A 15363-nucleotide genomic window follows, 5' to 3' on the forward strand; every position below is an offset into this window, starting at 1 on the left:
TAGTCACACAAATGACTTACCAGGACTGTAAAGCTTTCAACGAGATTTACTTTACCATTTTCACCACAATTATTCACCCACTTTCAGAAATTAATGTACAGGTGTTCTGCTAATGTGCCTTGACCTTCCACATACTAGATGCCCTTCAAAACCCATCTCCAATCCAAAATAACATCAACAATTGTCTGGTACTTTCCATACATCATCCATTTGAGACTTCAAATAGTTGTACAAGTCAACACTCCATTATCATCTCTGCCCCCAAAATGAACACACTGAAAGCTCTGAGTTAAAAACTTCTTTCAAGAATTTGGAACTAGTCAAGGAGAGTGTGGAGATTCATCCCAGACCCCACTGGCTGGAAAACCCAAGCCTGCCTTTGCCTCCATGTTCTACTGTGGCCTCTGCACGCACCTCCTCTCCTTTTACTATGGAAGGACGAGCCTTCATTGAGGAAGAAAACAATGCCAATAGCATGCCTCGTCTCCACCGCTACTGAGAAGTGGTTTCTCCCCAAGTCTGGTGGCCAGTCCCGAGGCACTCATGCTCTGACCCGGAGCCCTATGTGGCAGCACACAATTAGATTTCGGTCATCTGGGGGAGAAGAGGGGAAGGGAATGGATCTTTTTTAGGATAAAGTTAAGGGGTAGGGTAGATGCTACCCAGCCGGGGTACTCCACCCCAGGCTGCCCCACAGGCAGGCAGCTCCTGGTCAGTGGCTACACACAACTTCTAAGACCCAGGGTGATGCAACAGATTTTACCACCTAGGACACTATTCTCTGGCTAGCAGAACATATCTGGAGAAGCAGGAAATGCATGCACTCAGCCTAAACCTAGCTAAGAACCCTGGCTTGGCCTCTGGGCAGAGGACTGTAAAGGTTAATTTCAACAGCTCGATAGACCTATGTTTGTGTGTGTATGTATGTATGTAAATAAGTAAATGTGTATACATGTGTGTATGTATGTATGCATACATGTGTGCTTAAATGTGTGTGTGTATATATGTAGCTGTTTCTCTGGAGACTCCTAGTACAGGGGCCTTGAGCACACCCGTCTCTCAGAGCCTCGATTTCCTCACATCTGTAAAGTGGGGTGCCAACAGAGATGCTACAGGGTGAAGAACCTAGCACAGGTCCAGCACCTTACAGATACTCACTGAATGGAAGCTTTTCACTATCAACCAACTATTTTTCTAGGTGATTCCAAGGCCTGATCAGAAAAGGCTGAGCGGTATCATAGCATGCATTTGTAATTATCTGTCTACCTTTTCACTGTCCATGTCCCCCACTAGGCAGTCAGCTCAGGTGGAGAGCTTGTACCTGTCATTCACTGAAGTACTCCCAGAACTGTGCCTGGCACATGTCCACCTGTTGAGTGAATCACAGGGTATCCTGTCTTCCCATCAATAAGCCAAGATTTGTAGCGGACACCAGAAACATCATTCAACGAAGGGTAGGTACATGACCTCTTCATCCCAATTCATGACGGGCAAGGTAATCAGTTATCCTCACACACATAGCTTTGCCACATTCCCGGACATTCTTTCTACTGCAGACCCTTACAAGTTACCAACCACTCCTTCCAAGACTCTCAGGGCACAAGTCCCCAAATGAGCATATTGGGTATGAGGTCCCTTTCTTAGGAGCCACCCAACTAGCTTCGGAGACAGATGCCGCATGCATCCAAGCGAGTGCCCAGTATGACTGGCATGAACGTCTGTTCGTCCTCCCTTGTACTCAACTCCTGCTGGGATTCAGCCACCCAGCCAGACAGGACACTCCCCAGACATCTCTGCATCTAGGTGGAACCCCAGGCCTAGACCCCACCCATGGGCTGTGGGCAGAGCGGTGTGGGTCACTCCTAGAAGAAGGGGGAACAATTATTCTCTTCCTTTTATTAAGCAACATTGCTTCCCCAAACTTCTCTCAGGTAACACTGCTCCCCTCTATGCCAACTTGCCTACTACTCCAAAATCACTACGAGTATTTGGATGGAGTGTGGCAACAAGTTTTATCAAATACCTATTGTGCCCTTGGTCAACACACAAACTAAAGTCACGATCCTCTGTGCGGTCAGACACACTACATAACCGGGACAGGACTACAAACTCATGAGAGTGGGCAATCAAATGCCAGAGCTCGGTTACTGCTTGTCAGTGCAATAGATTAGGAAACTGGGAGATCAGTGTGATTAGATTTCTTTACAGGGACAGGAGAAGAGCTGGCTCTTAAAATAAATGCAACATCTGGCTGACCAGGGAGAAGGGAAATGGCACTTCCAGAAGAGGAAACTGGATGAGCAAAGAGGAGGGATCCGAAAGCCATCAGGACAGGGGCACAAGGCCAGACTACACTGAAGCTTCATGAGCGGCACCCAGAGGGGGAGGATGCTGGGCAAAGAGGAGAAGGGCCATGCTCCCGGAGAAAGGGAAAGATTAGAGAAACCAGGAAGAGGTGCTTGACACCCACTGTGGATCTGGGGCAGGGCAGGGGGGGGGCACAGTACAAGTACCCTGTTAAGTCAGCAGTGGTGAACACCTTCCCTTGCACACCCACCTCCCCTAACCACCCACCCTCTTCGTAATTGGTGGAACCTATTTGGAGACAAGTTCTGAGGCCACACCTGGATCGGAGATGAAAGTCACAGCTTTCATTGATCTGAAACGACTGCTGCTGGTCAAGAGCCAGACTGCTGTCACATTTGTAGCATACTGGCTGACCGTGAACTTCATTGGTTTGCACATGATAATCCACCAACGCAGTGGTTCCGGGTGGGCAAGGATGGGAAGTTTTAATCCCCAGGTGATTCGGTGTGGAGCCAAGACTGAAAACCACCACTCGGCTCTGCTCCACGTGGAAGATGGCAGGGTAGTTCGTATGGAAACTGGTGGGGAAGAGAAGTGCTCTCTTCTGCTGGTTTGCCGACCAGATGAAACCTAGAGCTGCCGGCAGCCTCTTGCCGGCGTGAGAAGGCCTGCCGAGAACAGGCCAGCACCCACTGGGGCGTGGGGGCTGGGCCCAGCGGCTCACAGGAGCCCAGGCTGTGCAGTCTTCCCTCAACAGCACTCAGTGACACGGTGCTGACAGCCTAGACTCAGCCACGAAGGTGGTGGGGGAGGGGGGGGAGGGGGAGCATCAGCACCGGAAATGTCAGCAAGCACCTGCAATGGGATGATTTCTCCCTCAGAAGCCTGAAGGTCAAACATGTACCAGTACGGGGAGAAAAGTGGGGTTAAACCAGACCTGAGAAATGGGGGATGGCGGGGGGGGGGGGGTCCTGTTATTTGTACCCCTGGATCAAGACATCCCTAAAGACAGGCACTTCTAGACGTTTTTTTAGGCCAGAGAAGATTGGATTGTAGGACTCTTGGAGTTAAGAGCTCTGAAGGATGACACCAGAGGAGAGTTGAAATTGTGTGCTAACTGTGCTCATGAAAACCAAACTAGATGTGGTAAGAATCTGATTGGAGGCGCGAGTATCAGACGTGGTTAGGTGGGGTCCAGCACATCGGTGACGTGGCAATTACCCATCACCTCGACCACGGCTGCGCTCTCCAGAGCAGCCATGGGTCTTCTGTCACCTGACCTGCCACGAGGCCAGGTCCTACAACAGCCCCCCTGAAATTTCCACTCATTGATGTGAACATTCGTGGAGCATGCACCTGAGTCAAGTATTGCTCAAGGCACTTTGAACACAGGGCAGGAGAGAACAGACAAGGTCCCTGTTCTTGTGGAATGCACAGTGGGGCACAGACAGCAAGCACAGGAGAGGGTGAACTCAAGATACTCCAAGGTCCTGATACACTCTGCAATGAAGTAACATGATAAAAACTAAGGGGGAAGACACAATACGAGACAGGGCGGTCAGAGGAGGCGACCCCTGAGCAGAGCCCTGCTTGACAGGGTGGAGTCAGCTGTGTAGACACGGGTAAAGAGCATTCCAGCAAAGGAACAACCACCAAGGCACTGAGGTAGGAACCAGCCTGGTGCAGCTGAGGAAGAGCCTGATGGCCAGGGTGGCTGGGGGACAGTGTGGTGGGGGGCTAGGGCAGGCCAGGAAGAGGTGGGGTTGGAACACTGGAACGACCCAGCCACAGCCAGCACTAGAGGCCAGCATCAAAAGGTCTGGAGTGGGTTCTTTCTTTTTTTTTTTTTTTTTAATTTTTTTTTAACATTTATTTATTTTGAGACACAGAGAGAGACAGAGCACGAACGGGGGAGGGGCAGAGAGAGAGGGAGACACAGAATTGGAAGCAGGCTCCAGGCTCTGAGCCATCAGCCCAGAGCCTGACGCGGGGCTCGAACTCACAGACCGCGAGATCGTGACCTGAGCTGAAGTCAGACGCTCAACCGACTGAGCCACCCAGGCGCCCCTGGAGTGGGTTTTAAAGAGCAGAGAGATGGGATCGGGTGAGTGTTTCCACGAGGTTCCACGTTTGTCCCACTGCACACAAACATGAGCAGAGTCAGGAGTGACCAGAGCAGCCCAACGCAGATCAAGACATCTTTGCCTCTGTGCACATCGGGGGCAGGATGCGAGGCCGCCCAAGTGGAAACGGCCCACGCCTGCCATGGTTTACACTACAGGATACAAAGTTAAGCCCCCCATGCCCAGCGGCACAGGCAGGCTCTAGGAATACCCCGCCCATGGCCATCCATCTCCATAGAAACGGGGCATCAATTGTGCTGGGAGGCCAGGGAAACGGAGGCCCCTGAGAGCATGAAGCACACACCATGTTCAATGGGGCATCAGTGAGCAGGCTATACACAGGCAGACATGCAACCCATCAGAGAGGCTGAGGACTTCCTTTTTTTCCCCTTCTTCTGTTTCTGAAATTTTTTAAACTGCTCCCAAGCCTCCCTCATCTGTCAGGTTCCTCCCACTGTACCTCCTGCCTTGCCGCTGATTACTCTGATGGCCAGTAGCAAGAGAGCCCTCTGTTCCCGAGCCCATGACACATTAATTACATGGAGCCACCGACGAGAGTGTGCAGCCTTAAATCCATCACTATAGGGTAAGACGACGGTGGCCAAGGCAGAGGAGGACAGCAGAGGGGACCCGATGAGGGGAAGGGCAGGAGCAAGAGCCCCCAACACACCACAGGCATGTGTATTTGGAAAAACAGACTCCGAGAAATAAGAGCCCTTCACAAGGACAGGATGGACTCTGGATCCAGTAAAGAGCTAATCAGTTGCACAAGCATATGAGCTACGGGGACCCAACTCAAGATTGAAAGCAAAGAGGGGAAGGAGGGTGGGAGCTCAGGGCTGCACGGTCGTGTCAAGCATGGCTGGATACGCACGCTCAAAGGAACTCAGCTCTTCCCTGTATGTGACGGCCTCACACGGAGAGAAGAGAACTACGGTGGCCTGAGCCTCCTAAGCCCGAACAGGAAAGAAGGGTGCCCCAGCAGGATCATTGCTCCTCCTTAGCCCAGAGAGCCAGCTCTGATTCACAGGTAAATGCTCCTCAGGGGAGCCCGAGAGAAGGTCAATACCAAGCAAGGTTCTGCTGAGCAGCAAAGACTCCGTAAGAAATCCCATGGGACACTGAGAAAGCAGCCTCATCAACTGCACACACAACCACTGACCACACCCGAAGAGTAACCCCAAGGGTTCACTAGACAGCGAGACCCCAACCACACGGGGGGGGGCCTCGCCTCCAGTGTCCAGGGCAGGCGGTGACAGGAACACAGGGGTTGGCACCGGAGACCCCAGGGTGGGGCGAGGGTGTGCCCGGGTCCAGACACGCACACCATGCACAGGCCTGGGCCAGAGGCAGTGGGCTTTCCTGTCCCATGTGTGCTGCCCACCAAAGGCCACAGCTCTCCTCTGAGGTCCCATTTCATCCACTGGGGGACCTCTGACAATAAAACCCAGCCCCTCAAAGCATCAGCGCCCCAGCTCAGACTCCATTAAGACAGTGATGACGATGGTCCCGGGGCCCATCCACGGTCAAGTCAGTACCTCAGCTCAGCTCAGCTCACTAGCTGTGTTCATTTCCTATGGCTGCTGTAACAACCACAAACTCGGTCGCTTAGAACAACACAAATTTATTACCTCACGGCTCAGGAGGTCTGAAGTCTCGAAGGTCTTACAGGCTACAGTCAGCCCATCCGCAGGGCCATGCTCCCCCTGGAGGCTCTAGGGCAGAGCCCATTCCCCAGTCTTTCCCAGTTTCTAGAGGACACCCACACTCCTTAGCTGGGGGCCCGCATCGCTCTGACCTCTGCGGCTTCTGTTGTCACATCTTCTACCTCTCGGACCCTCCTCCTTCCTTTTGTGAGGACCCTTTGACTACACTGGAGCCATCTGGATAACCACGATAATCTCCCATCATCAAAATCTTTCACTTACCCACAGCTGAAACGTCTCTTTTGCCAGAGCAGGTAGCATATTCACAGGTTCTGGGGGTCAGGACATGGATGTCCCTGGGGGACCATCATTCTGCCCACCGCAGTATATTCTAGATCCCAGACTGTGATACAAGCAAGTTATCTCAACTACCTCATTTAATGTATAATCCTCACAATGGCTTATGTAGTACAAACTGTTTTAATCCTAACTTTAGGACCATACAAAGCTGTCCCTATAGGGCTGTGAGATGTACAGGGAGCGACAATAACATCAATTACTGACATGTACTGAATGGTTACAAGTCAGACAGGATTGATTCTAAGTGCTTCGTACTAATCCACGTCCTCTTTCCCCCAAACACTGTGAGGAAGTTACTACTGCAATTCCCCTTTTACAGAAGATGATACAGAGTCACAAAAAGGTCAGATGGCCCCTAAGTCAGTCGTACAGGGGAGTCCTCAGCGTTCTTACACAGAAGTCATGCATCCACCCACATCCATCTTGAGATGATCAGGTAGAAAGCCAGGTCCCCCCAAGGCTGTGGCCATGACCGTCTCCCTCACAGGTCATGGGCAGGATCAAGTGGCACCTTGGACAAAGACACCAGCCCATGACAGAACAAGCCTTCCTTCTTTCTCCGGATAGCCGATGCAACAGAGGAGAAGCCCTCTCACTACGCCATGCTCCCGACCTAACCCTGCCAACATCTCCCTCCAGAGGCCTCTCCCTGGCTGTGGCCCTCACAGCTCTTCACAGATGGACTCCATTCAGGGCCTGTGTTTCCCCGCGGAGACTTCCACCAGCGAAATCCTCTCAGCCTCATCCCCCACCTCGTAGCTAGTTGGGGAGATTCTCGATCGGATGGAGTTCATTTGAAGAGACCACTACCTCCCCTCATGGACTCTCTTCCCTCCCAGCCCCCACTGGGAGAGAAGGAATTCTGCAGATCTGACAACCCCTCACAAGGGGAGTCTCTGGGTCTACACGTGGGGGGCAGCGTCTTAGGGAGGGTGACTATGGCTGCAGGTTAAGCTGTAGTTTCCTGGAGAGTCCTGTGTCTATGTCTTACAGGGAACTGGAAGGACATGGAAAAGAGCTATCATTAACTATTTTTTTTAATTTTTTTTTTAACGTTTTTATTTATTTTTGAGACAGAGAGAGACAGAGCATGAATGGAGGAGGGGCAGAGAGAGAAGGAGACACAGAATCGGAAGCAGGCTCCAGGCTCTGAGCCATCAGCCCAGAGCCCGACGCGGGGCTCGAACTCACGGACTGTGAGATCGTGACCTGAGCCGAAGTCGGATGCTTCACCGACTGAGCCACCCAGGCGCCCCTATCATTAACTATTAACTAAGCTGAAACAAAGTCATCTGCTGGCTACTGGTTAGGAGGCAAGGACAAAGTAATTATCTCAGAAGCTCACGTTCTCTTTCTCTCTCACCATCAACAACCACCTGATACAATTAGCACAGAACCCTGTTAAGCCACAAGCTGAAAAGAAGATACAGGACCACATAAAGGCCAGAAGGTGACAGTGTGTCTCCAAGTAAAGGCCTGCCCGGGTCGAGACCTTTCCCTCACCAGGTCTGGGACACATTAAGCCACTCGAGAGCTGAAGCACCCAACCAGCCCCCCTTCTCTGACTCAACAGGCCACCATCAGGGCAGACTCCAGCTCCCCAAGTTGTTAAGGCCACAGGCATGATGTGCCTGAGCATCAGATCTGGGCCTTCTGGTTTCTCACCGCTGATGGGTAATCTGGTCTTCTGATTGTACATCAGTCTCTGCATGTCTGGCTAATGTGAGTCCACTCTTGAGAGAATGAGCCAGTCTTGCTGACACAACCTATCAGGTATATGAGTGGGATCACCTGCTCCTCAGCCCCCTCCAGGCAAGAGACCGACTTGTCATACTTTGCTTCAACATTCAGCGAAGCCTGAGAGGAAAACACGTGTCCAGAGAGCGATCTCCTGCTCACCCTCCCTCTGTAAGTGTAAGTGCCCTGCGCTGGAGAAGAGAGTCTTTGCCTCGACTCCTTAACAGAACTGCTCTCACACCCTCGAAGAGTCACGCTGTGAGCTTCACTGTCCAGCCGGTTCTCTGTAGACATGGAAGCCCTTATACCACAGCTCTAGGGCTGGAGGGAGAGCAGACCACACACCCTGGGAGGACAGAGATCCAAAAACTCAGGGGCAGGCGTAAGCTGTCGGGAAATAGGACCTCACCAAGGAAAACTGGCACTTGGCGGGGAGAATAACCCAACCTCACTTCTGGACCACATTAGGAAAAAACAAAAAACAAAAAACAAAACAAAAACCTTCCTTCAGTTATTTCATGAGGCCACCAAAATCCTACTCCCGATTTTGCTGATTAAACCATAGTTTTCTTGGAGGAATTATACCATTCTTTAAAAAAAAAAAAAAAAAGGAAGTGGGCGCCTGGGTGGCGCAGTCGGTTGAGCGTCCGACTTCAGCTGAGGTCACGATCTCACGGTCCGTGAGTTCGAGCCCCGCGTGGGGCTCTGGGCTGATGGCTCAGAGCCTGGAGCCTGTTTCCGATTCTGTGTCTCCCTCTCTCTCTGCCCCTCCCCCGTTCATGCTCTGTCTCTCTCTGTCCCAAAAAAAATAAAAAACGTTGGGAAAAAAAAATAAAAATAAATTAAAAAAAAGGAAGAAAGTCAGAATCTGAAATCCAAGATCCAGAAAATTAAAGGGTGTCAACAATCCATTCTGAAGGTCCCTTTTTTTTTCTTACTCCGAGAGGCATTTCCCCAATAATGAAGGTGGGGATCTCAACACAGTCCTTAGCCATCTATTCAGCCTTGAAGGCATTTAGGGCTTAAAACAGTTTTTTACTCTTTTCCCAACTGATGAGTACTCACGCTTTCATAAATAAGTTGTTGCCAAAAGATTTAAAAAAACCCTTGATATCCTCAAACTAAAAAGGCTATATTGCATTCTGAATTCCCACCTCAAATCTGGGAAGCTGGTACACATCTGTAGCTCCAGCCCTGTAACACCAGAAGCCAAGGCAATCGTAGATCAGAACGGACTTTCTCCCTCTCTTACCCGTCCCTGCCCCTGCCCCAGCTCACCACGCACCACATGTCATCCAACACTGGTTAAGAAACCCCAAACTACCACAGCCTGACAAGGGCACACACTCAGTAGTTCAGCGTGAGTCAGCAACTAGCTGGGGTTGAACAGTGAGTCCACTTTGCTGGACTAATAGAGGGTATCACGTGAAAATCAGGTAAAAGCTCTTTGAAAGAGCAACTTTCTGTTTTTAAGTTTATTAGTTTGAGAGACAGAAAGACAGGATGGGCAGGGGAGGGGCAGAGAGAGAGAGGGACAGAGGATCCCAAGCGGGCTCTGGGCTGACAGCAGTGAGCCTGAACTCATGAACTATGAGATCATGACCTGAGCGGAAGTCGGGACGCTTAACCGACTGAGCCACCCACGTACCCCCAAAAGAGCCGCTTTTAATGGGGCTGCTTCACAGTGCCCGGCACAGAGCAGGTGCTCACTAGCATTTCTGAGGGAAAAGTGTAAACTACGGTGCTTGAATAAGCAACAGAGCCTAGATCAGGGCAGGCCGATACCCAAGGCTTTCATAAAAACCTTCTGCTGACAGAGGACCCACAGACAAAGCAGATGGTCTTGAACTACACTCCCGGTAATAACAACAGGAACAATTGCTACTACACGGTGTACAAAATATGCTACACGGTCTCAGCTCTAATCCATTTCAGGGCTGTCTTGGCATCCTGGAGGCACATACTCTGTCTGCTTTGGCTCAGAACTCTCAGCCTCTGTCTTAGGACAGGGAACTTCAGCTGCTGCAAAGAAACTATGCTGTACGTCAAGGGTTCCGTGTACCCATTTGCCGGAGAAGAAATCCAAAAGTGCCCACACTCCAAAATGTATTTTACAGCGTTGAGGTTCTTGAATCGGACACAAGCCCAGCACAGGGCTTCTTTTTTCCTAGGTTTAATTTTCTTACTGCATCAAGTCAAAGTTCTGAACAGAGTACGGACTTCTCAAGAAGCAGTGGGTTGCAGTCGACACACTAAGTGCATTAGAGTCACGTATCTAGACGAGCAAATGTGGGGACCATCCTAGATCCAGGGCAACAGCTCCTGAAGAAAGGAGCCCTCGTCTCTCCTGAGAAGCGGCATATCTACCAAGTTCCCCAGGAGCTGCCCTCTGCACATGACAGTTTAAGAACTCTGTAAGGCAGGGGCACCCGGGGGGCTCAGTTGGTTAAGCATCTGACTTTGGCTTAAGTCATGGTCTCGTGGTTCATGGGTTCAAGCCCCTTGTCGGGCTCTGTGCTGACAGCTTGGAGCCTGGAGCCTGCCTCAGATTCTGTGTCTCCCCCTCTCTCTGCCCCTTCCCTGCTCGTGCTCTGTCTCTCTCTTTCAAAAGTAAAATGAATATATTAAAAATGTTAAAAACCATCAGTGCTTAATTACAGTATGTGCATTTTTTTTATTTAATTACAGTATGTGCACATATACAGTATGTGCATATTTTTTCAATGAAATGCTCTTGCGCATGACAGACTCCAGTCTAGTGATAACTTTTCATACCCACTAGGAAACCAAAAGATTCCTTTGAGCCACCTGGTGCTGGCATTTGTTTTATTGCAGTGTTCTGGACCCAAATTCTCAATGTCCACTTTCTCCCCTAAGTCCCCCCACCCAGCAACCACCCATCTCCCTTCTGGCCCTACGGAAGTTCCTCTCCTAGTCAGTCCACAAGTGTAAGCCTACACCACATAACCTTCTGAGACCGGTTTGTGCCACCTGGGAGGTTTCCGAGGCTCATCCTGGTGTCCAGGACCCCTTCCTTTGTACGGCTGCACACCAGTGCACTGTAGGGATAAACCACATGCGGTTTGCCCATTCACCTTTCGATGGACGAGTGGGTTGTTTCTACCTTTGGGGGATCGTCCATAGAGCTACAGGAACATTTGCATACATGAACTTGATTCTCTACTTTCAACTCTTTGGGGTAGACACCTAGGAGTGGAATTGTGGGGTCACAGGGGAATTCTACTGCACTTTAAGAACTGCCAAACCGGCTTCCACAGCAAGGCAGGAGTTGTTTAGAACCGCCACACCTCACAGAAGAGCTCAGATGCATGTGGAAGATACCTGGGCCCTCACCACCCAGCCTGGTCAATTCTTACCGTCCTTATTTTCCTCATCCTTCACTGCCGACTAGTTTTCCAACAAGAAACCACTACAGACCCAGTTCAAAAATGGATTCTGGAGACGAAGACAGGCAGTGGAGACGGAAGGGGGAGAAGGCAGCTGCTCACCTCAAGGGATTACCGCAGGGAGAGTCACGCCGTTTACTTCACCATCCTACCTGGAGCTTGGGCTCTTCCCCTTCGGTGCTAGGGGCTGAAGTGTTTTATAAAGAAAGGGCCCGGTGAGAAACACCAAGTAGAAACCAGTACAAGTGTCTGGTTTTAAAGTGACAAGTAGAATACAGGTGTTAATTGGATGGTGTCACAGAAACGTGAAGCTATGGAAAGCAAGGCCTATCTGCTCTTCGGTGCTTGACAGCTGGATCAGCAAGTGTCCAGAAGGAGATGGGACATTCCACAGAGGTACTCACCTGGCACCACTAACTTCATCCTACTGCTGTGACAGTGGGATTCCACCTGATTACCCACCTGCACTGGGCTGTGCGGGAGGCCCGGCAAAAACACATCTTAAAGCATGTCCTTTCCCCCTGGGCCCCACCCCAGCCTGAGGTTTTACTGGCCTGACCCCTGAAGCCACGCGGGTCTCTGAGCCCTGGGTAAACGGACAAACCCCTGTCTTCCTCTGCAGTCGTGGAGAACACGATCTCCACCACAGGAGAGGATTCCCACCGTAAGGAACACAACACTGTCAGCACCGCGCCCTCCCCGCCACTCCAGAGACACCACTGCCAGAATTCTCTGCTCCCACAATGTCACAAACATGTAGAAATCCGAAGGAGACCCTCCCTGGAAAACAGTCTCTTGGGACTGACCCAGATCTGGTCAGCACCCACAACGTTCACGTACAAAGACAAAAGGACACCCCCACCCCATTCTGTCTGGCGCAGTTTTTCTACAGGTGCAAGAATTGTGCCCCGGTGCTCAATCATGGGTGTGGACAGAGAATCAAGTCTCTGCTGACAGAGGTGGCTTCCCTGGCTTCGACCCCTGGGAAAAGCAAAGCCTCCCTCCCCAGATCTTACTCTCCAGGGCCTGGACACGGCAAGGCCTAAGCAGGGTGAGGGAGCACCCACGTGCCGAGGGAAGGTGGTGTCAGCGCCACCCTGGGAAAGAGCAGGGGACAGCAGATGTTAGGAGGGTAATGACTCTCCAGCCTGGCTGTGCTGCATGTTGGAACCACCTAGGAAGCTATTAAAAACATGGGGCACCTGGGTGGCTCCGTCAGTTAAGCGTCTGACCCTTGGGTTCAGCTCAGGTCATGATCTCAGTTTCGTCAGTTTGAGCCCCACATCAGGCTCTGGGCTGGCAGTGCGGTGCCTGCCTTGGTCGTCTCCCTCTCTCTCTCTCTCTCTCTCTCTGCCCCTCCCCTGTTCATGCTATCTCTCGCTCTCTCAAAAATAAACTTTAAAAAAAAGTATTAAAAAAAAAACGTGCAGACACACCCCACCACCCATGCTCAGACTACATCACAGAGCACCTAAGCCAGAATCTCCAGAAGTGCAACCTGAGCGTTAGTGTCCATGTAAAGCTCAGCCGATCTCAACATGCAGTCTGTGGACAGGAGACCTCAAGTGGCAGAGGACTGAGCAGACCAGCAATGGCACGTGCCATCATTCAAAAGCTCCCAGTGGGGGCCAGCCACTGTCCAGAGAACTTTGCAGACGTTACTTCAATCGAGCCCCCCGACAACCCACAGAACTATAAGCTGCCACTGTTCCTATTTTTCAGATCAGCCAACAAAGGCTCAGAGAGGTTAAAGAACCTGCTCAGGGTCACACAGCTAGGAAACTGGAGAAGCCGGCAAGGCCGAGAGCCTGTGTTCCCAATCACCAGGTGGCACAGGCAGATGGGGAGGGCTCGGTCCTTTGTCCTGAAGGATTCCCCTTCAGGGAAAGGTGAAGGGCACATGTACCCCAACACTCAGACAAGCCCTATTAACCACTCCAGCCCACTCTCAGGTGTTCATGGAGAGCAGGCAGTCCCTGGCAGGGCTACAACTTAAAGGGGACACAGCGCCCCTAGAGGCAGCTTGGGGTTTCAGTGTGACTGGCCAGCAAGTCAGAAGGGAAACACCTAAAGAGATGGGCCAGGGCCCCAGGGTCTAGCCCTTCTCCTGCACGTGACAATTTTGTCTCTACTGCTGACCATGGAGCAAAGGTCAGGGCTCTGCTGTATCAAAGGAACCAAGGAGTTCCTGGTTTCATGGGGCTGATGGGGTCATCCCCCATTTTACAGGTGGAAAAAAACACAAAGTTCAAGAGCCCTTCCAGGGATACATGCCCCCTCACACCAGACATTTGATCAAACGCAGCAAAAATGGTCTCGTTAAGCCCTCCAAACAGCCTTATGAAGCACGTTCTAGAAGCAAACCCACTTCATCAATAAGGAAACAGGCAGAGATCTGAACCCAGGCCACTTGACAACGAGACACAGCCACAACTACCATGCGATACCTAACATCTTCCCGACCCCACAACCCCATGGTGGGATCTCACAAAGAGGCCAGGGCTCCATACTGGCTGTATTTTACATCCCCCCACACATACACTCCAAAAAAGGTCAACATTCCTGATTTTCACGGACGACAAAGCCTCAGCGGGGTCTAGGCAGAGTCCTGGGCCAGAGGTCACGACACGCCTTCCCCAGCTCCTCCTCATTACTCCTCTACTCACCGAGCCCTCATCAGCGAGACCCCAGACCATCTGATCCCAGGGTTGCTATGCTGCAGGAGGCAGGAGAAGAACATTCCCTTACTTGACTGAAGCAGGTTCTCATCCCCTGCAAACAAACAGGTCCTGCCCCACAAGCTGCTCCTTGGAACCTCCAAGGAGTAGGCACTGGAGCCAAAGGGTCCAGTGAGCTGGGAGACACATGGGACCATTAAAGGCTGTCAGCAGGACAAGTAACAAATACCGATTCCGGGCCCTTGGCTGGCTCTGTAGCTAAACAGCAAGGTGCTTTAGGCATTTCACAGTCCCTTGGGGTCTGAGACATCCCATCTGAAAGTGAGTTGGTTAGACACACTGGTCTTCTAGAACCCCTCCTAGCTCTGCAATGCTGGGGCTCTTCGGGAACAGCAGAGGGGCCTGGCCAAGTTTCAGCCTCCTGCAGGCAAACACAGACCACCCGCAGCCCCGTCAGCTGCTCCTACCCACCGGCTGCATTCAGCGGGACCATGAAATGTGAGCAGCGTAAACAGGACCTGGACCTGTCGGAGTGCCCAGTCAGCCACCGCCCCAAGGGCTCCAACACCAACATCGGCTGCAACTGGCCTCACACTCAGCGCAGTGGTGCGGTTAACTGATGGCAGGGAAGAACAACTGCATGTGAAATACCCATAAATAATTAAGACAGCAGCCGCACAGCTTCCTTCCGCCCTCAGGCTGTGCATGGCCAATTCTCGGACAGATCCACACACATAATCTGCAATTAATTAGAAGCACACAACTCCTGAGAGGACACAGGCCAACGTCACACCAGACTGAGTCTGCAGCCCTCTGCCGTCCTGCTCTGTGTTTGGACACTTCGAGATCTGCTACCCAACCTGCGAACTCCATGTCGCCAGGATGGGCCCAGCTCTGGTCCCGGCTCTACTACAGATTTCCTGTGCCACCACGGGCGTGTCACCTATCTGGAGTCTCAGTTTCCCGACTCTGAAGTGGGCATGATGGCAGCTACAATCCACCTCCAAAGTTAGAGGTGATCTGACAGGAGAGAGGACAGGAGGCACTCTGTGGATTAAAGATGGGGTGCTGGGGTGCCTGGGTGGCTCAGTTGGTTAAGCGGCCG

At 51.6% G+C, this 15363-nt stretch overlaps 1 protein-coding gene and 1 long non-coding RNA gene across 2 annotated transcripts in view; one reads left to right on the plus strand and one right to left on the minus strand.

Annotated features, from left to right (window-relative positions):
- The window catches only part of LOC147571036 (uncharacterized), a 59282-nt gene extending 56351 nt beyond the window's left edge, over positions 1–2931 (plus strand). The window contains exon 3 of the long non-coding RNA XR_015247796.1: positions 1294–2931. This is a non-coding gene — a long non-coding RNA (uncharacterized LOC147571036). The remainder of the gene's footprint in view (positions 1–1293) is intronic.
- Positions 1–15363, minus strand: part of LOC147571030 (transport and Golgi organization protein 1 homolog) — a 494441-nt gene that overhangs the window by 231801 nt on the left and 247277 nt on the right. The window lies entirely within an intron of this gene.

Source organism: Puma concolor, unplaced genomic scaffold, assembly GCF_028749965.1.
Source record: "Puma concolor isolate L17-30 unplaced genomic scaffold, mPumCon1.1.hap2 unalloc_scaffold_7, whole genome shotgun sequence".
NCBI lineage: Eukaryota > Metazoa > Chordata > Mammalia > Carnivora > Felidae > Puma > Puma concolor.